Below are 21,058 nucleotides of genomic sequence, written 5' to 3'. Positions count from 1 at the left end.
AAGGCTGCTCATTAATATACCACAGAAAGGAGGGATTGTGGCATTCGGAGTGCCTGCAGGCAAGCAATAGAAAATCCTATCACTTGTTTTGGGGCAGAAAAAATTCATGCCTTTATCAAACTTAAGACTGCCTCCTTCAGCAAGAATTTTTTTAATTGGAGAAAATGCGAGGGAAGCCTAACTTGCTGTTTTGTTGTCGTATTGGCGGGTGCTCTGAGAAGTTTGTAAAACTTGTGAAGAAATGATATTGTGCAGAGAAGAACTAGATGCTGCAGAGATGAGGCTGAGTATCCTTCTGAGTAACTGCTTCCCTCCATATCAGCATGAGATCTATCCTGGCTGTTAGGGAGACTTTTGCAGGGTGCTAAACCAGCCAGGTGCTGTCTTCTGGACTGCTAGGTCACAGGCATCCTCCCATCAGCCACACTAGGAAGTTGGTGATCTCGGATTTAGTCTTGGAGGACCTAAATATAATAGGCTCAACTTTTTCAGGATTTGGAAAGTAGTGATGCAATCCATTGGCTGTCATGGAGTGGGACACCCTTCTTTCTGGATGGCTCAGTGCTAATGTGTGCTAGTCCTCAGTACTGATCAGCTTGTTGAGGCTCTGGTGACTGCCATCTGGAGCTAAGTCCTGCCTGGATCAGGACAAGGAGCAGTTCCCTATGGCCAGAATGCCTCCATATGGGTGAGAAAGAAGAGTCTGTCTGTAGCTATGGTAGATTTTGTGCAATAAAGCTGAGTACCAGAAGGTGGCCATTTCTTATGCATGTGTGGATCATCTGTCCACAGTGCACAAACAGATTAAAACTGGAAGTATTTTTCACCTAGAACACCTAATCTTTGATTCCGTGGGTTTTGTAGCCCTGTGCAAGGAGTGTTATATCACAGCACTAATGAGTGTGATAGACACTGTCTCCTGATTTGGAGGTCTACAATTGAGTTTATTCTGCATTTGGAGAGTTCCTGAGATCCTTTGTTGCGAGCTGTGTTTGAAGGACCAAGTGCAGTGATAGAAACAGCTCTAAGAAGCAGGATCCAGAGGTCAGTTAGTGAATGAGCAGGGATAAGAAAATGAAGGTTGAAAACCAGTCAAAGATATTTACAGCCTGCATGGCCTTCCCTCTCCTGATGCTTTATTTTTAATGGCTTGTTGCTTTTACCTCTCTTTGTTTAATGAATATATTGCTGAGTTATTGGAAGTGCAAACTGCATCCAGAAGCAGGACGCTCAGGGTTTATTATATTCATACAACTCAAAAACAGCCAAATTGATTCCCCCCCCTTCATCTTTAAATTTTGCAGTGTGTTTACAGGTAGTGACAGATGTGAGACTGACAGCACTGGAGACACAGAAGCTGTGTTTAGGTAATGACCCCAGCAGTGAGTGGGGAGAGCACCTCTCTTTGCCTGATGCTTACTCCTTCTCCAGACACCTCTCCTTGTGGCTTGGGGCAGATACAGTCCTTGGCTGCTTGGTTGATATGCTGGTCTCCACTGCTGCTGGAATGGCTTTGAGAAGCTGGGCCTATCTTTTTCATCCAGTTACCAGCCACTTTCATGCCAGTGTGATCATCTGCTCTCATATAACCAGACAGCTGAGGTAGTAGGCATTCTCAGCACAGAGTATGAACTTGCAGTTCTGCAAAGGCAGCTGGACTTGAACCACTGAGGGTGACTTCAGCTTCCCTTGCTGCGGGAGATGAGTGGCTTGTGGGAAGAAACATAAGCAATGGTTGCTTGGGGTGGTCTTCTTATTTAAGCATCTCTGGGAGTTTCCACTGATTGTCAGGCTCACTACACATAATCCTTTCTGTAAGTGGCAGAGAAAATACGTGGTGGTTTCTACCTTCTTTAGGGCAGCCTGCATAGACCTGTAGTCTGCCTGCCCCCTCCTTGGGGTGTTCTCCTCTTACTAGTGCAGAGGTGGACATGGCAGCAAAGCGTAGGGCGGTTCTTGGAGCCATGCTAGCTACTGGGCCCTGGGACTTTGTCCTGCAACTACCTCACCTGTCTGACAGGAGTGTAGTACCAGTGGGCTTCAAAGGCACCCCTGTCTTCACAGGATGGCAAAGGGGCAGATGAGAAAACCAGGAGGTAGGGAGATCTCTGCTCCTGAACAAAAAATAAAGGACTCAGTATGAAACAGCAATCGGTTTTCATCTCAGCCCTGGTTAATGAGGGCATTTTGATCTACAATTGTTGACTGCAGAAAGAGCCTCCCTGATAAAGAGGGAAGGGATGTCCTAGGGGAGAGGGTCGCTGAATATGCATGGCCCTGAGTCTCTTTGTTTAGCTGATATCTGACTATATTTATTCTTCTAGATTACACATTCTGACTGCGGAACAAAGGGCTGGCAGGAGCTGCTCTCTTGTGCTTAATAATTTGAGTAAATTTACATTTCAATGCAGCCCTCTGCAACTTCCCACCCCCCATGGAAAGAGCAGAATTTCTCTGTTGTGGGGAGGGGGAAAAGAAACTACTACCCCAGCGGCCAGGCTGGGAGATTTATGGCTATTCCTCTCCGAATTTATTCGTCATGAACCCTGCATGTGTGCCCACCTGCCTGATGCAGAGGTGTTTTCTTCCCTGATCCCTTTCTACATGACTTGCTCAGATAACACAGTTTGCCCCACCTCCCTGCTGAGCAGTGTGAATCATTGTCAAGTAATTAACCATCAGCAGTACAGAAAGTACCTGGCTAGGCAGAAGTGTGAAAACACATCTACACCTAATGGGAACTGGACTAGAAGATTTCCAGTTTGAGTGACACCCAGAGAGCTGCAAAGTGACAAAACCACAGAGTTAGCTATTGCCAAAACTCCCCAGAGGTGGTCTGGTTTCTATGTAACATTCTTTTCACTCTACTTTGAGGCCTGAGAGTGCAAGAAGTCTTTTGCTGAGTCAGTCATGGGGGATTTAGAGGTGGCACTTTCTTACTTGTCTGTCTGCCCAGGCTTGGATCCCTGCGCATAGCAAATCATTTGACTAGTTTCATCTCTTGCTTCTGAAATGAATGTTTCTAGTTTGCATCCTGAAATCTATCTGTGAGTATTATTTTGTGTCCCTGAATAGGTTCCTGGGCCTTGTGTGCACGAGTGTCCTGTGTTGGCTGCCACTGGTGTTCACCAAGCCACAGTCCTGCAGTTTAACGTTAGGACAGCTGCATACTTTGTCTCTCACCTGCCTGATGGTAACCTTGCAGGTTCAGGTACACCGATGACCTCAGCATGCTACACTGCATTTGGGTCTCTTACCACTACTGCTCTGCATTAGCCTATTATAAAAAACATGTAATTATAGGAACAGATCCTCAATGCTATTTCTTCACTTATCTCAAGCCCCTTAAGAGATGATTGTGAGTCCCACGAGCACAGGAGTTTCCTGGGTGGGATCTGTGTATTGAGGTGTAGATCAACTAATACCTTTCCCATTAGCTATCCTGCCTAGTTCCATGTTGTCTCACATGATGCAAAATGAGATGAGCCCTCGCTGCTCTTGAGACTGAAGAAGCAGGGCATGATGGAAGGAGTAGCCTCAGACATATGTGAGTTCAGCAGCAGCCACTTTTAGAAGCTCATGATATCTGCACTAGCTCCTTTGGGCAGCTAGAGAACATGTAGTCTTGTCTTTAATACTTTCCTTGCCAACCTTTTCCTTCTTTTCTAATCTGTATGAAGACCTGTGTGTGGGAGATGCGAGTTCTTGAGCTGAGCTGCAGAGTGCTTCCATACGCAAGGAAAACCTGTTTCTAGCCAGCTCTAGATATGTCATCAGTGGCCTTTAATACATTCAGTTCAAGCCTTCGTCCCAACCTAAACTGCAGAAGAACTTAGAAATGGGTTTTATAGCACTTCTATATACATTGAAATGTATCAGTCTTTCTGTGCCTGTGCTTCCCTATGCTGCTTAGAGTAACAGGGCTGAATCCTTGGCTCTGCAGAAAGCAGTGCAATGATCCTAACCTAACCAGTGCTTATAAAGTAAGAGCTTGTACATGTGTGATGCTGCTCTTCTTACTACTATCATTTCTAGATGTAGTTTCTAAGTATTACAGAATGCATATATAATGTCCAAGGAATGTGGGCAGAACCAGGACCTTGCACTGTGTCATACTTGAGCACAAAGGAGAGAATTTCCTGTCCTGTGGAGCTTTGGTCTAATGGGTGAAACAGTGATTTTCAGAAATCCTGCCTGAAATGCCTGCTGGAACAGGTACCTGGGTTTATTTTAGTGGATAAACAGATACATTCATGATTTGTCATTCATTTTGCATTGTATACATGCATAAATGTGGAAATGTACATATGTGTGTTCCATACCACATATATACACAATCTATAATATACATGAACACAATGCAGCATTAAATCAGGGGTTTGCACTTCTCTTAATTACCTAATTATATTGACTTTTTTTTTTACATTCTGTACAGTTTGGTTTTATCTGAACTTTACAGAAGGTGTAAGCAATACACATCTTGTCACATCCCATTTTCACACTAGCGCTGTTGCTGTATGAACCATTGCTAGAAATAAAACATGACTAGAATAGTCAGCCATCTGTCTGGAAAGCACATGCAGTCCCAGATGGCAGTTTCTCTCCCGCTCACTGGTAGCAAAGTCCTCTGTCTGAAGAACACAGCAAAAATGTGTAACAGTTCAGCAGGGAGATGTATAATGAGCAGCCCTCCCCCAGGCTGGGGCTGGGGGCCCTCCAGCGACAGAAGAGGAGGGAAACTTTGAGCACAGAGTCCATCCCTAAGGGGGGCATGTGTTCATCTCCTGTTCATCTCAGCATCCCAAGTTAGTTAACTCCACAGCAACCCCCTCTGCCACTCAGGTCTCTCTGAGTGAGGTTCTTCATCCCATCTATCTCTGTGCATGAGTATTCTTTTACAGGGGTACAGTGGTGAGCAGACAGAAGAGAGTCAGTGGGACCTTGGCAGGTGAAACTGGAGGGAGATGAAAGCCCACGAACTGTTCTCTCTGGCATTGCAGTATTGTTCATAGGAGAAATGAGTCTGTCTCTGCTGGAGAGCTAGGTGCTTGGTTTTCAGACAGCTTGGCCACCTAGAACTGCCACTTGCCAACCTCAAACCTGCTTAGACTACCTTCACAACCGATTTCCGAGCTCCTCCATAATGTTCAGAACAATTGCAGTGTGGCTTTGCTGCCTGCCCTTCATTGGTGCCACCTGTGAAGAACAGCATAGGAATGTCTTTCCTACCAGAAGAGGTGAATGGGTGATAAGGCACTTATAGTTAGCAAAGCATGGTCGTTTATACTGGACTGAGCCTTTAAGGGTTGCTTTCACTGGTCAAACTAAGCAGAAAGAGCCAAAGAATGTGAAAATCACCAAAGTCTGTGAGTGACTCTGTGAGAAAACATATTTGATATACTTTGAACTCTTCAATCCTTTGTGCAGTTTTAAATCTGACCTATGGGTAACAGAACAGGTTTCTATGGAACTCAGAAATACAGAAGAAATCATTACAAAAAGAATTACAGCACTCCATCCTTTTGGGAGAGGCATCCAAAGCCACCAACATCTTGGCTGTGGCTTTCACTCCTGCCTTCAGAGAGCTTAACCGTGGTCCTGTGAAACAATGCTGAATTTGAATGTTTTTCAAGCCTGTCTCCGTTCCCAGAAAAGTCTTTGTACCATCTATGGACTTTTTAACTTAATGATACATGTCCCCACCCCATGTTTTCCTCATGGGTGTGCTGGTGTACTGCAGAGGTTGGCACAAGTCCTTTTTGAGGGGAGAAGCTGCATTTTGGGCTTTCTGAAGCCTTCAGGAGACAGCAGAATTTTGCTTCAATCCCTGTCCTGTGCTGGGTGCTCTCTGTCTGGAGATCAGCTAGCTGTTTGCTCTCAGTGCTGAGCAAGGGCTGGCAAGGTGCCCTGTCACTTCAGTGGTATGGTGATGATGGTGTGTGCAGGAGGCGTCATGAGTTGTGTGGTCCTCTAATGCAATGTTTCCCACCTCCCTTCTCAGGGCCTTTGCAGGAGCACCAGAGATGCCCAACCTGCTGCAGCTACAGAAGACAGCAGCCACTGGAGCTGCAGGTTCCTGGCCATCCCCTTTACACTCACATGGTCAGGAGGAAAGACAGCATATCAAGAAAAGGTCCTGCTGAGACTGTGCGAAGGGTCACGCTGTTCTGGAGGCAGGAGAAAAACAACTGCTTTTTTTGCTTCCTCTCAGAAACAATTTTGCTTTGGCCCAATTTTTGCAAAATGAAATCAGAAAGCCGTGTGAGATTTGGGAGCTGGCGGGAGCTATCATTCAGCCAATTCATCATAATGGGAGCCTGGTATCTAATAAATGCACTAAGTGTCCACCTTTAACTTGCTTCTGTGCCTCCCTACAGAGGTAGACCCTGGGCTGCAGCTGCTGCTGCTGCGAAGTCACCCTGCCTGATAACAGGTGATGTCAGGCCTGCTGGAGTGATAGCTGTCTGGCTTTCCTCTCCCGGTCAATGGCATGCCAGGGGAGAGCACAAGCTCTGCAGGGCAAGGCTGGGGGAAGCAGGTTAAGGCATGAAAGCCTCATGCTATGTGAGTTAGCCCTCAAGGCAGTGTGGCCTGACTGATTTCTGCAAGTCACACAGCAGGTTTTGGTAGGGAACGTCTAGGGTTTCACTTTGTCGTGAAAAGCTTCACATCTTTGCTTGACATGCTTAAAGTGTGATCTTTCCAGTTTCATTTTAAGTGCATGAGGTGATGGACAAAGCACAGCTAGAGGGAGATGCTTAGGAAGTACAAGAGGATGTTGAGTAGCGGAGCATAGGGTGATGCTCTCCTGCACTGAGAAAACAGATGTGATACCAAGAGGACTTGGGGCTACGCATGGGGTCAGAAACTCAAGGGAAGTGTGTGTCCCAGGGAAGTGCCCATCCCACCTCCCCTGCTGTACTGCAGTGGGTGGCTTTTCTTACTTAGGCATATGTGTGGAGAGGTGATCCTGGAGGTGACAAGTCCAGAGGAACGGATCCTTCTGTGACCTCGGGGAAATGTAGATCCCAGGTGGCAATCAATGGGAAAGCATGGACTTAGAAGGGCCTTTGATGGCATCAGGTAGCAGGGACTGAGCTAGAAGCTCAGTTTCTCTGGTGGGACTGGGAACAGTCCCAGTTGGAGGAGAATGCAGAAGGGCAGGAAACAGGGATTCCTGTATACCCTCAAAGCAGTAAGGACCTGCCAGGACATAAGCTCTGGGACCACCATCTGGGACAGATAGCTCCCTGCGCTAACAATCTTCTGTCCTTTTGGGGATCTTTCCAGGGCACCCACCAGAACATGGGGATGCTGCTTTCCCTTGTCTCTGCTGGTCCTGCTCATCCAGGCTCTGAGCACCCACTGGCAAGGAGGTCATTATCACAGGGCCTTGCTCAGCAAAGCAGGGAAGCCTGTCCCTATTTGTCACTGAGCGTCAGGGCCTTGGAGGTGAATCAGATGCACTGTATTAATAGATCTAATCATCTCAAGCCTTGGTCGTGCTGTATGTAGCAATCTGTTTCCTGGCTGACAGCAAGTTTGCTGCTAGCAGGAGGGAGCGGACGGAGGAAGAAGCATTGCCCGTCTGCAGCTCTGTGGGGCAGGACCTTGAAGGTGGCTGAACAGAGTTTCTTTTCACATGTTGGGTGGGTGAAATCCTGGTCTTGTGTTTGTTGATGGCAAATCTGCTGAAGAGGGCAGATCACAGCGGGGCAGACTTAGTTTTTTGGAGAATTTCCTGTGCTTTCTACACATGGTCTTCTCTTTTTCTTGGGTATCCTTGGACAAAGAGGTCTGCTTCTCCTTTTAGCTTATTGGCAGCCTCTTATTTTTTATTCATCTTCCTTGCTATTGCTACTATTTGCTGCCACTGCTGGCTGCTGTTTCAGACTAGCCTGAGATCAATAGGGGAGCATTTGCTAGCATCATATTAATTGAGTCTTATGCTGAGAGCCCTTGTGCTATTGATTGTAACAGTAACTTCAGCTGGAATTTGGGAAGCACTTACTTGAAGTCTAAAAAATGAGAAGAAAGCAGAATTCTGGGTGATTGGATTGACTTCATTTCCAGTGGATTACACTGTAATAATTGAGTATGTCCAGTCTCCTTTCATTACTTGTTCCTCTAATAAAAGTACCAGGAATGCGTTCAAATTTCAATATGCAGGATTACAGGGCTTGCTTGGGGCAAGCACCAGAATATAGTGGACGGGAGCAATATGAGAGACTTTTATCTTGATAACTGGTAGAAGATACCCACTCACCCTGCTGTCTGCCCCTTTCACATCCTTTTTGCTTTCCTTCCTCTAAAAAAAGGAAACAAAAATGCCAATTACTGACTGAGAACATGAATTTTTCATTGGCCTCCTGTAATTCCCCACAAAGCTGAGGAGCCTGGAAGGTAATGAAATGAGATTTCTTTGAAGAACAAATAAACAAGAGAAGATGCCTGAACCAAAAGCTTGGTGAGATGAGAGCATCACAAGGGCCTGTCTGTGGTGTGGGGCAAGGACAGAGATACTCTGAGGTCAGAAGAGATGAGAAAGAGGTGGCTGGAGGTACGTCACACATCTTTGTTTTTTTCCTCCCAGCCCAGGGGTAGCCCTCTCTAAGCAACTGCTGAGACTGTAGGATGATGTGGGATGCCCTGAGAGGTCCGGGTAGCCTTAGCATGAACATGAAGGGCTGTTATATTGGGTTTATCTTTTTTTTTTTTTTTTTTTTTCCTCCAACATGCAGCTTCCTACTATTGATCTTGGTGTGGGGCAAAGTATTCCAAATGAACCCAGGCTGAGTGAGCCTTGGGTGTCAACCGGCTTGTTTTGCAGAGCTTTTTCCAAACGGGGCCTGCTTGGTCAGGGCCCCAAGCTTGCTGGGGTGTTGCCACCATGCTGGGATTTTCTAGGACTTTTGTTGTCTTTAATATGCTGCTTTGAAATAACACAGCAGAACCTGCTCTCAATCTCATTTATTATTTTATTTTAGTTTTAATAAAGCTCCCTCCCCCCACCTTTTTTTAAAAGATGCTATCAAATTGCACTTCTTAAGATTCATGGTGGATCTCCTCTGCCTGACTCTATTACCCAATTTAAATACACAACAGCAAGAGGGGTTGAATGCCACTATGTTAACATGGTGCCAGAGACCTCTGTGAGGTTGTTTGTTAAAAGCAAATTGTACCTGTTACGGGGCCTGGGAAGGGGAGCACAGCTGCTGTTAACTGCTTTACCAAATTGACTCTGACTCATTCGTTTCAAATGAAAATTGAAATGCTTTTGACTTCTTCCTTTTTCTTCTTTTTTTTTCATCCTTCCAGTGGCAAATTTGCTTTACTTAACGCTAAGTGGGGATCATTTCTTGTGATTACTGAAAAATGCATCATAACTTTTGATTACGCTGCTATTAAGGATGCAGAATGGCAATTGCTGCTGCTTGCAGAGATGGGGAGAGAGGGAATGCTGCTGGAAGAGCTGGTGTAACCCTTTGCTATGCTGAGTGCTGTGGACAAGGTGTAACTGTTGTTGGTCTGGGGCTGTAGGATGGTGGGGCAGGATCTAGGGACTGAATTCGTGCTGGGTGCAAGTGAGCATGAATGTAGATGATCTCAGAGGGACGAAGTGGGGGCTGCAGCATCACTAAACTGCTGTGGCTTCCCAGAATTTTGCCTTTTGCAGTGGCTAATGATCACCTCTTTAAATGGGAACACCCTGGGACAACTAACTGTTTAGAAGAAGGGAACATTTTTTGGAACGGAGAGGGAGTGCGCCTAGCAGCAAGATAAAGGACACACATCCCAGAACCGTAGAGACCCTTTGATGTGATAGAAGTTTCTGGCAGGGGGATTCTGATTTACAGTGGCAGAATGGTGTAGACAGCCTGGGAGATGTAGCAGCAGAGAGACTGTGGAGTGTTTAAGGACATTGTCTACAGTGCTTGGGAAACTGAGGTAGGGAAAAGAAGGTGGGTGGATGAATTGGTTTACATTGCATTGTGTTTTTCAGCAGAAAAGACATCACCTCAAGGGAAGTGCCAGTGAAGCTGGTGTATTACTGGAGGCAATATCTGCTTGGACAGGGAAAACTCTGGGCCACTGCAGAGAGCCCTTTCCTGGTCAGGAAAGGTGTAGTCAACGTTTTACTCCTGCTATTCAGCATGGTGGGCTATAAAAAGAGCATGTGTGAACTAGCCTAAACTTGGGTGTGTTCAGCGTTGCACAGGATTTGGGCAGTTATCTGATTTTGGAGTTGAGAGGTGGGGAGATACTGGTTTTGCGCTGTCAGCCTACAGGCAGCTCATCAGAGGGGCCACTAGGAGAGAGGCAGGGAATTTCAGTAGCTGGTCTCTTAGTCACCTGCTCCTTTGTAGCCGCTGGAGAGGGGTCTTGCTTCACTATTTTCACTGCCTCTTTTGTAGATCCCCCAGGACACCACGAGCCCTCTGGGGCTGCTTTAGCCCGGTTTTTCCACTGGGAACTACATTTCCTAGAATTCCTACCCTTAAAGGACTGAAGTGCTGGACAGCGCTGACCTGCCTCTGATGAGACATAAAGAGAACAAGAAATGCTGGACGTAAGCCTTCATTTAATTAAATAATAAGCATAGAAGAGCAGTTATAGCAGACATTTGTAACAAATTGGCAATATGAGGCTCTCTGAAGAATAAGGGAAGGAACCCTTTTTACTGCAGTCCTTGTTTCTCTGGGTCATGCTGCCGCCAGCTGCAAACAGCTGGTTCTGTCTTTTGCCTTGGAACAGCAGAGTTGTTAGTGGGAGTGAAAGCATAGGCTGAGTTACCAAGGCTGTGCTTGCAAGTGAGCACCATGAGGTTTTTGGCATGCTCAGGAAGTGGATTCTGCCCTAGCAATAAGGCAATAATTTCACTCTCTCTAAGCCTCCTAAAAACAGGTGCAGTGCTTTGCCAATACTGAAAGGCTGGAAAGTTAAAGTTGCATTGAGGACAGAGATGTGTGGAATGATTGGATGCAGAGAACAACCTGCAGAACTGCAAAGGAAGAAATGTAATAGCTACTAGTATTGATGAGACAGCCAGTGCTCTCCATGGAGAATTATGATTTCTGCTTTTTCTTCCTCTTCTCTTCTCTGTGCACCAAACTGAGCTGGATAGCAGAAAATACTTGCCTGGTCTGTCCAGTGAAATCTGGTTACACAAATGGGCCTTCTTAGAAAGCATTGGCAGCTGTGTGAGTTGGATTTCTTGGCTGTAAAGCTCTCAAAGGATCATATGTTTACCAGCTCACCACTAAGCCTATCCCTAGTTGGAAGGGACCTAAACCAGACCTTGCAGTCTATCCACCTCCTGCATCTAACATGGACAAATAGGGTTGGCTTTGTCTTAGGAGAATGGTGATCCTCATGGCCAGAGGCTGTGGTTTGGCCATGCACCAAAGGTCAACCAATCTTTGCATTCCCAAAAGTATATGCATGCGTAGTTATAGATATACATATATATGAATATGTGTGTGTGTATATATATAAAATACGTATATATTTTTTTGCTGGCAGCTGAGATAAAAGGGATATAATGAAAATGTAAACGAAAAACTTTACACCAGGCATGGCCTGACAGAGGGAAGATTGATATCCCATGATGCTTTGTCTTGATGAGACAATGAAAAATAACCACCACGGCAGCTGTGTCAATATCAGACTTGGTAATGCACCACTAGCTGTGGGTTTTTATTTAATCCGCTTTGCTTTAAGATGATAACGGTTGTTACTTTTCAATGCCTGTCTGTCAGCACCCTGGCATTGCAATATTCCTCCGCAGCTCTGCGAGCGGGTTTCATTTATTTTAAAATACCATTTCACACACTGCTGACTTTTAACAGTGTTCCATGTGAGTTTGGGAGATTGAATAGTGACAGAAACAACACTTTTTATGAGAATACAGAATATTAAAAATGGGGCACAATATACAGATGGCAGTTTTCACTACAGCTTGTTTTTTCCCCCCCCAACCTGCTTCTGCTACTCAGCTTCCCACTGAATGCATTTGTAGTAACACCATAAATGTCACTTTCGCTGACTGCCTTTTGGCATTTTATTTAAACGGGAATTCGGCTCTTGCTGCTACTGCCACTGCATTGAGCTTGTGTTTTGCAGGAGTGCCACTGTGCACGGTCCTCTTGCATTTAGTGCATTTTTGATCAGCTCGGATCCAGGGACTGCCAAAATAGCAACCCCAGCTGTGGCAGAGCCATGGTGTGTGCAGCTGTGTATACACACCTGTGTATCTCTGGCAGGACTAGGAAGGTCACTGCAAGCCATCCAGGAATGGTGAAGTACTTTTCTTTCTGCTTGGCTCTTCTCTCATCTTGCCAGCAAAATGCAGAATCATTTGCTACTGTGATGACACCAAGAGGTAGATGATATCTGGAGTTAGTAACACTTGGTTTCAACTCCTGGGGCTCTTTTGGCTGCTTTCTGCCTAAAATCTGGCTCTTTGCTGTAGCTCAGTTCTTGTGGTATTGAAAAAGCCCTGTTCCCTCCAGGTTTCCTGAGGCAAATAACAGTAAAGGCTTCCCACAAGGTCCCATATAGTCCTGATATAGCCCCATGACACATTCCTCTGTGGGCCTGGCTTGTGCTCCTGTAGCTGTGTAGATCTCAAAAATCTGAAAAGCTTGGTATGAAGGACCTTGATGGGTAACAGTCCTTGGCAGTCCTGATCTGTCTCCTGCCATGGGGCAGGAGACTGCTGTTGGTCTGCCGGTGCTTTCCTTGGGGACCATATATATTGGAAAACATCAGGGAAGGGAATGAACTGAGGACTTGCTTTGATTTGCTCTCCAAAACATTTGTGTCTTAGGGTAGCTGGACATGACCAGTAACCTCCTGAAGCATCCCTCCTCATTGGGAGCAGGCAATAGTTTTTCTGGCTTTTACCCCATCTTGGCCCCCAGGGGAAGAGAGTGTGAGCCACTGTGTGTGATCTGGATGCAATGGCTCACCTTGCTGACTCCTGCAGCTCTGCTCCCTCCCTTTCCTGCACACTAGCTTTTTGGGCTGTGATCCTATAAATGCAGGAGGACTCCACACCCACTGCTGTACACAATCTCCTATTGACACACAGTTCTTTCAGCACTGGGAGGAAAAGTTGGCACAAGCCTTATCCTTGTATTTCTTGTCGCTGTTCCCCTGCCATTAGCCCTATTGGTAGTCTACACTCTGTGATAACTTGTTGTCCTCTCTAAACACAGCTGTGGGAGGGATGGGTTGCAGTGCTGTCTTTGTCTTATAGTTCTACAAGACCCCAAAGTGTGTTTGAAGATTGCCTGGTTCCCCTGTTCTTTGCGTGTCTTCTGAAATGTCTGATATCCTCTGCACATCTAGGCTGGAACGGTCTGACTGAGTTGTCAGGGACAATTGTGGCAGAGCCAGGAATCCTGCAGCCTTATGACCAGAAAAAAATGTTTTTGTTTGAAAATGGAAATATTTATGTTGCTTAAAATGGGAAAAAGGATTATGTAAACAATGTTTTGGGGTCTTTATTTGTCATTTTGAAGCAGTGTCTCATTGCAGAGAAGTATTTATTTGTTTCCTACCTGTGTACTCTGTAGAGGTCCTTGATGTCACCAAATGCTTCATAAAGTTCTTTTAGTGTATTGGAAAACGGTAGACGTAGGATTATTACTTCCATCTCCATAAAATGCTTTTATTTTAATCTTTGAGCTGGAGGTTCATTGTACAGGTATACAAGGATATTATATAAAATATAATGACCTGAAACAATGTAGTTCCATCCTCCTTGTAATATTTTTGCAGTTCCAGGTTCTGTTACTGCAGGACTAAGTGCACCTGAATGCCTTGAGCCCTTCTGGAAGCCTGGAAATTTGTCCTTTTATCATCCACTGGGACAAAGCTGCTATTTCTGGCTATCTAGGTTGCAATGGCATCAGACTCACAAGTAGTGATATTTTAATGTACATAAAGCTGTTTTCCAGTGCAGGCTGAATCTTCTCCCCTCTTGGCCCCAAGGGAGTGTGTAGCAGGGGGTGGGAGGAGCAGAATGAGCCATTACTGAACAGGTTGACTTTCTAAAGAAAATGTGAGCTGTTTGAAAATGCTCTTACATGTGCAATGTTCCAGGCAATCCTGGGAGATGGATGAGCAGTGAAAGTGCAGGTGAGGCAGGCAGAGGCACTGAAGAAAATGTTACTTTTGTGTCTTTGTCCCAACAGGAATGATTTCCACATAAATAGCATCTATCTGTTATTTAACACTTAAATCATCAAAGTGTCCATCAGCATGGGGCTCTTTCATGCTGGGTGCTCTACAAGTATAAAAGTGTGCGCATGCGGAAGTGTGGAGATAGTTTATGGCTCCTGTTTTAGAGCAAGAAGGTAGTGCAGGTGACCTCTTCAGAGCCCTTACACCCTATTACCTATTCATCATCTGTTATAACTCTTCCTTGTTGCACAAAGTTTATCCTATGTTTTATCAGGTAAGAGCCTGATGCACACAAATCAGTTGTCTATGGTCTGGTTTCCCTGAATTAACTTAGAGAAGCTAAACTTTCCTCCTGGTGTCTAGGTAAAAATCACTCAGACACACTTATCCTCATGTTGGTTTGTATAAATCAATAGTAATGCTCTATTTGCATGATCCTTCAGGCTAAAAAAAGAAAAAAGAACCATACTTTTAGCCTGATTCTTTCTGGGCTTTTGGACACAAGGCAAGAGGGGAACAGGGAAAACAGTCTTCATTAGAAGAATGAAACAAAACCAGTCTTCATTAGAAGAATGAAACAGCTCTGCATGTTTTGGCCCTACTCTAGCATTTCCTAAAAATGTTGCTTTCCTGTTTCCCAGATCCACAGTGTTTGCATAGTGCAATTGGTTGCCAGGGGTTCCCCAGCCTTACCTGGGATAGCTGTGCCAGGGGTATCACAGCACGGTATGCCATGTGTAGTGTATGACTTGCTCCTCACAGCTCAGCAAAGCAACTCCTTAAACAAGCAGAATGGAATAATTAATCTGAGATAAAGAAAGGAGGTTCCTTGACATCTCCCTCCATCTAAACATTTATTTTCTGTGGGGGTGGGCAGTGACACTTCATGTAAAACAAATGGGGAAGTGCACTGGGTAAGGGGATATTGTTAAGGCCGGGTGAATTATAGTGGCGTGGGAATCATGGGTCACATCTGTGTCTCCACTGTGCACCTAAGGAATGTGTCTTTCTAGTGACGGATGGCATGCCTTGTGAGCCCTGGAAACCTGTCTTTTAGCTCACAGTGTGGCATTTATTGAGCATCAAGGAAGCAGGAGCAGCACCGGACAACTGGATTTTCTAGGACTGAGTGAAAGGGATGCCAAGGCATCTACTGGTTTGAGGTCTCTCAATCAGTAGGTGCAGTTTATGTGTGTGAGGTGGTTATAATGGGTTCCCTATATCTTACAGATGAACACAGTTTTGCTGTGTTTTGCTTGTCATGCAAAGCCCTGTTTCATCTCTGAGGACATTTGTTCTCCTTGGAGGAGCCATGGCAAGTAGCAGAGGAGTTCGTCCCTTTGCATTATTTCTGCAACAGGAAACAGTTTTTCTAGCACAGAACTATTGGTGTTAGGATGGTAGGTTAGGATTTGTGAAAGTGGGGCTTAGCATGCCCTTCTGCATGAACTGCTGAGTTTGTGGGTACAGGATGACCCTGACAAGCTTCATTAGGCACTTCTGATGCCTATCTGAAAAACACTGTGCTTCATGCAGCATTCAGGCTGCCTGGCTACTTCTGCTTATCCATCCCAGCCCCTTTAGCATAGGTCCTGTGGGTTGTTATTTTTCACAAATACAGTCCAAGAGCATTTAGAGGTCTCAAGCCATCTAATGAGAGTGTCTGCCCGGGTGGCAGCAGCAGGGATAGCCAGAAAGCTCTACATAGAGAAGCCAGCTGTCTTCCTATCATGCAAGTATGCAGCTGCACTGATGGCTTCCAGATTTTACAGGTGATCAGAGGGCATTTGAACTTTGTGGTGTTTCTCTTCTCTCTCTTCAGCAGAATCTGTTCAGGTGCACCCACTGAGACAATTCACCACTGCTTCTAAGGATTTAGGTTTGCATCTTTGCAAGGTGGGAGGAAGGATTTGCTTTCAAACTTAGTGTTTGTAATATTAGCATAATACTCCTGTGTTTCCACTGTCTGAGCTGGCAGCTAGCTGTTTGTGTACCTGTGTTCATCATGTCTAAGGGAGATGGGCATTGTGTTTTCTCTATTTCATCACCTAACCAAGCTGTCTTGTCTTGTTCTTTTCCTGCAGTTGAAAATACCTCATGCCTGCTGTTGATCTGCTGTGTGTTATAGGGCATGGCAGACTTGGCTGCTCTGCAAGCCTATCCATATGCCCTGTTGAGGTATGTCCCTGCTATTGCTGGGAGAAGACAACTTTTTCAAAGGCTGTTGTTCCTTGGATCTTTGGAGAATCTCAAAAGGAAAATCACAGCTGTGTTTGTGTTGATAGCATGGTCTGCCATGTTGGCCTTGGTCTCTGCTTTGTGGCACTGACGCTGAGTTTTCTCACAGTAATAGTAATCTCTGCTTTTTTTTTGGAGATGACGATGAAACTCCTGCTGGCTGAGGTGTTTGCAGAGTTAGACTCTCAGGGCAATAGACTTGGACATAACTGGCCTTCACTAACTTGGGTGGTGAGGTAATGTCTAGTGAGGCAGGGTGGTATATAGAAGAATGTCCTAATTACTGAGAATTGGAGAACCAGGACATCAATTCAGTGTGCATGTTGGAGTGGATTAGGATGGGATATGATTCTTCCTAGCCCCCACGCCTGGATCTGTGCGGGGATTTCTGGGCAGAAGGTGGCAATTTCATTCCATGCCTTGTGCTGCAGTTGCTGACTTTCCATCTCTCATTTATGCCCACTAATTTTGCTTGGGCTATATAGACTACAGGTGCTAAGCCTTGTGCAAGGATTCTCCTTGTGAGGAAAGCATTGGGTGAATCAGTCAGTTGGGTGGGTGGGAATAACCCTACTCGTGCAGTTTCCATGTATTGTGTTTGCCAGGCGAAAAAGTGGTAGGTAACTGTGCAACAGATCCTCACTCTGAACGGTTGGAAGATTACTTGCACTGTGATCCCTCCACTGCACCTCACCCCCCTAGCATTCCATAGGAAATTCCATGCTGACTGTCAAAACTATAGTGTGTGGACAAAGGCAACCTACAAGGGTCCTGAGCTGTATTCAGGGGTTACTAGCTCTCTTTGCAGAGAATTCAATACCATTGGGAGTTTCCAGCACTTCTGTCTTCTGTTGCAGTACTGTTGTTATTATGGATAGCAATATTGGTACCCAGTAACTCTTTGTGGCAGTTGCTGTTTCAGAGGCTATTAAGCTTGCAGCTGAACAGTTCTTTGTCTAAGGTAGCACCTAATCTTTCACATGACAATATCTTTACAGCTATACCCATCTGGAGTCTGAGTCAAAATCAGATGCACATTCTGTTAAAACTGCAGATTTGGAGATTTGCACTGTGTCAAGCAGGGAAGCGGGGAGAGATTTTTGGTACATAGATGAAGGAGGTACAGGTACAAAATACAGCTGGTTTTGGCTAGGATAGAGTTAATTTTCTTCATAGTAATTAGAATGGGTCTATGTTTCGGATTTGTGCTGAGAGCAGTGGTGATAATACAGGGATATTTTTGTTATTGCAGAGCAGTGCTTACACAGAGTCAAGACCTTTTCTGTTTCTCATAGCACCCTACCAGCAAGTAGGCTGGGGATGCACAAGAAGTTGCAAGGGGGCACAGACAAAACAGCTGACCCGAACTGAGCCAAAGGGTATTGCAGACCATATAGATGATGATATAAAGCTGGGGGAAGAAGAAGGAAGGAGTGGAGGCAGGGGATGTTTTTGGTGATGGTGTTTATTCTCCCAACTAACTGTTATGCATGATGTAGCCCTGCTTTCCTGGGCATGGCTGAACACCTGCCTGCTGATGGGAAGCAGTGAGTGAATTCCTTGTTTTGCTTGTGTATGCAGCTTTTGCATTGCTTATTAAACTGTCTTTAGCTCAACCCATGAGTTTTCTCACTTTTACTCTTCCAGTTCTTTCCCCCAATCCCACTGGGGGGAGAGAGTGAGTGGCTGTGTGAAGCTGGGGTTGCTGACTGGGGTTAAACCACAACAAATGTCAGCATTAAATCTTTGTCAGGGGATATTAGGAGACATAACAATTTTACCACATAAAGAGAAAACCAAACAAGAGATAATGGACATTTATGTGAAAGCAAATAATACATGATTTTTGAGCATGCTGGAATCTGGGTAATGGATTACTTGATCAGATGTCATCTTTTAAGTTCATTAGCTTTGTTCTACCCTCTGCTTGGTATTTTAATATATTTTCTAAAACACTACTTGCTTTGTATTTCTATCCTTCTGTTTCAAAATACTGGTTAGAACAGCTTTAGTTCATATAATCATAGAACGATTTAGGCTGGAAGGGACCTTACAGATCATCTAGTTCCAACCCCCCCTGCCATAGTCAGGGACACCTTCCTCTAGACCGGGTTACTTAAAGCCCAGTCCAGCCTGGCCTTGACCACTGCCAGAGATGGGGCATTCACAGCTTCTCTGGGCAACCTGTTCTGTTCCTCACCACCCTTGCAGTGAAGAAACCCTTGTATGTATCTGTTGCTTGAGACCTGAGTATTAATATGATTTGGAGGATGAAATACAGGTTCACATATCTTCCATGCTGCTCACTGTGGAGCTAGGAAATTACTAACTTGACACCTTCTGTTTGTCTCTGTGTTTTCAGTTGTGTAATGCTTCCTGCCAAATCATGGTGAGTTATAGATGGGAACTGTTTGGGTTTTAATCTTTGATGCTACATGCTGTAGGCAGAATTTTAAAAGGACTCTGATCATATATTTCTGATGAGAATTTTGCTGTTCAAGTAGGGTCGTGCCGAACAGCCAGGACTCCCTGGCTGTCCGTAGGCCTCCAAGTTTCCCTTTCTCTCCACATATTCTTTTTTTTTTTCTTTTTTCTTTCTTTTCTTTTTTTTTTTTTCCCCTCTCTCTCTCATGCCTCATGATCCTTCAGTTGCACCCGCTCCCACTCCCCAAAATGGCCTGCTGGAAACCACACTGATGTTCCTGAAAGGACATGTCTGTGTTTGCTCCAGGCACGAAGCTGTAGGGGTGCATAGGTGGGCTAGCAGTGGAAGATTGCAAACAGTTCTTGAGTATGAAAAATTCCTTTTCCTCCCTTTTGCGGTTTCTTTTTTTCTAGCTTGATTATGTTCAGATTACTTAAAAAACCCACAACATTATACCTCCCAAAATTCTAGATTTTATACTCCCACTTGATCTCTTCACTCATGAATCCTGGTTTTTATCATTATGTTTTTGTTGTCTATCTTAATTTCTAACTTAAATGGTGTAGCAAGGTCTTTTTAATTTTTTTATGTGCCCGTATTTGGAGACAACTTGTAAATGCAATGTGAAAATACCCTCATATTTTTTAGTTATGCTTTATTTGTCTTTTGCTGTGGACCCTCTGACCAAATAATATCCTCAGGCACATCGACATCCTCATTATAACCATTAGGTTAAGTGCTGAGGACAAAATGTATATACTGTACCTTAAGTTTCTAATCACAATGGCAGAGTTTAGATTGATAAATTTTTCTTAATGACAAGCAATTCAGTTCCTTGCATGAGGTACTTAATTGGCTTTTTATTGTCTATAGCCTTGGCAAAGCTTTGTGTTTACTTTGTGAAAACTTCTTATCCTCTACTTTTAGTGTCTACCTCTTTTGTAAAGAAAATGCGAAAAAGGTCCACAAAATGCATGTTTTTTTTTTGTTTTTTTTTTTTTTTTGTTTTGATTCTGATCTGAAAATAATTTTTTCCAATCCAATGAAAAATCCCAGCAAAGAAAGCATCTGTAAACAAGTCTGAAACTCCAGCTGAGCTCTGAGTCATGACTAAGTCATAATGTGAGAGAGGGGCCATTGGGGGTTATATGTGGGAGTGAAATTTAAGGAAAATTTCATTTGAGACTTTCCATTTATTTGGCTGCTGGTTTCAAGGACTTCACAGCCACAGAGGTTAGAAACTTATAATTATCCTTTAGCACAATTATTATGGTTCTCCTGTGATCACTTGCTACCAGCAGCTCAAGCTTGGGAAAAAGCTCCTAAAATATTTTAAGACAAGAAAATCATGAGGATTTAGGAATACTGCATTAGGCACCTGAGCTTTTATCTGTTTGGAAGTGCTGGGGAACTGCTCTTTCATGGATTTGGCCTGGGGTGCCAGGTGAGTAGGAGGGCTGAGATGTTTCTATACATGGAGTAACTGCAAAGCAAGCTATTTCATACTGAAATATGAACTATACTGGCACACTTTATACCTAGATGTGGGATATGCTGTGTTGGTTGTCTGAGAAAAATCTTGTAAGCAGGGGAACCTGCAGTCAGATGAACTGAACATGATCTAATGTTCCTGCAGAGCTGTGGAACTGAAGGCAGGTAGGGGCATGCCAGTTAGTGAGCATGATCCCAGTTTAATACCCGAATGCCAGCTTTGTAACTGGTGGTTGCCAAAACCCGTCTGTTTCTTTGGGCAGAGGATGAGGGTTTCAAGTGTTACCTCCCGTTTGATTGAGGAGGTGACTCTGGGGAATCCAGTTCATTATGGGCTGCTGAGGGCAGGAAATTCCAGGGCCGCACTTTCACCTTTTGGAGTCGAGGCTGCTTTCCTTTCTAATCAAATTGAGGCTGTCCAGGTCTACTCCAAAATGTGGGCTCTATCCTTGAGAAACTTGTTCCTTGTGAGACACTAATTTTGGGGAGGAGGGAGGCCTGATATCTCTCTTCTGGGAGATATGGTGGAAAGGTCATGAGCAAAATAGAGAAATATATTTGTTTCCTCTGCCAGGTAGTCATTTGGTGTGTAAGCGCTCTGGTGCTCATTTAGCATGGGTTTTTATTGATGGTGAAACTAGCCCTTGGAAATCTGTTCCTGTATTACATTTTTGGAAAGAGTTGTGATTTGTTTGGGTTCCTGCAGACGCAGAC

The sequence above is a fragment of the Pezoporus occidentalis genome, unplaced genomic scaffold (assembly GCF_034315485.1).
Source record: "Pezoporus occidentalis ecotype Australia unplaced genomic scaffold, CSIRO_AGI_Poc_V1 ctg76, whole genome shotgun sequence".
In the NCBI taxonomy this organism is placed as follows: Eukaryota; Metazoa; Chordata; class Aves; order Psittaciformes; family Psittacidae; genus Pezoporus; species Pezoporus occidentalis.
The sequence above is the reverse complement of the archived record's forward strand: the minus strand, read 5'-3'. Positions refer to the sequence as shown.